Here is a 1,457-nt window from a genome sequence, read left to right as displayed (position 1 = left end):
ATTAAATAGAAAAAAAAAAAAAAAACATAAATGCAGATCCACAATAGCTATATTTCCATCCACAGTTGAACTTCTGCGCAAAATTGGAACGTTGCATAAAACATTTGTGAATAAACCACAATTTAACAAAATGATCAATTCCTAAAAATCTGTCACCAAATATCATTAAGAAAAATAGAAGTTGCAATAGGAGAAGCCACTGTGGATGTTTTTTCAGATATGATGAAACGCACTAACAAGCGCTGTCGTGCTATCTTGTGTTCGGATGCCTGATGTTTAGCAATGCAATTGTGTGAGACAGTTTGAGAGGCAATTATACCAAATAATAATAATAATAACATTTGAGATGGTGTGTGATGACATTGGTGTGCTGGTTAGTTCAGTTATCCAATCACATGATCTGTTGAGGTAAAGTCACATGACTCACATGTGCATCGAGGAATTTATTTAGTAAATGTGTTTCCATCATAGTTTATGCATATCATATGCATATTATTTGACTCCGTTAAGTGCATATGCTCGTTTTTAGAATTTATCCTTTTTCCATCCAGCATGTTTTATTCAATATCCCCAAATTCTCCTTAAATCAGATGAAACATACATAATGTGTGAGTTGAGAATCAATTAAAAATGAACATTGCTTCATGTTCTAATAGTGCTTTATAATTCCAAAATGAACTATATAATATTGTGTGAGTCTCGTCAACTCATGCTGAAAACCTTTGCTGAAAACTGACTCTGGGTCATGCTCAGAGTTCAAGGAATAAGCTGCTATCTTACACACCCTGAGAGTTACCTCAGTTTTTGGAACAAAAGTTAATGTTATCTGTTTACTAACCCGGGTATGTGGCACAACCCGGTTTCTGGAAACCCACTGCTGTCTAGATATGGTCCAGGTTTCTCCTTCAATGCAAGTCTGTGTTTTTTCTTCACCTGTTTTCTCATCCGTTTAACACCTCAAGTCAGGCGTTGTCTGTTACCCAATGCTACGTTTCCCCTCGGTTTTAAAATGAAATATTGTACATTGGACTCAGACGCTGAGTTAAAACGGATCATAATTTTATAATGATTACTACATTTGCAAACATTCGCTGTACAAACACATTTACAGTGCACAACCAAACCTGTCGAGTCAGAACCAAAGCCGATCTCTGCTGAATTTAAAATCACCAGTGGCCTTCTCGTCTGGCCGGACGTCTTGGCCTGTGATAAACATTCTCTGGAAGTCCTTGACAGAGCTGAAGTGTGTGGCGCATCAGTTTTTCCATTTGCTCTTCTTGGCGGGCAGCTGTCCTGTGGCCTCCAAGTACTTGTTGACGAGTTCTTCCTGTACGGAGGGCAGACAGGGCTGATATCTGCTGTACTCCATGGTGTACTCGCCTTTACCCTGAACACACACACACACTCACACACACTCTCTCTCTCACACACACACACACTCTCTCTCTCTCACACAC

Source organism: Sinocyclocheilus rhinocerous, unplaced genomic scaffold (genome assembly GCF_001515625.1).
Source record: "Sinocyclocheilus rhinocerous isolate Xijiao unplaced genomic scaffold, SAMN03320098_v1.1 scaffold722, whole genome shotgun sequence".
Classification (NCBI taxonomy): domain Eukaryota; kingdom Metazoa; phylum Chordata; class Actinopteri; order Cypriniformes; family Cyprinidae; genus Sinocyclocheilus; species Sinocyclocheilus rhinocerous.
The sequence above is the reverse complement of the archived record's forward strand: the minus strand, read 5'-3'. Positions refer to the sequence as shown.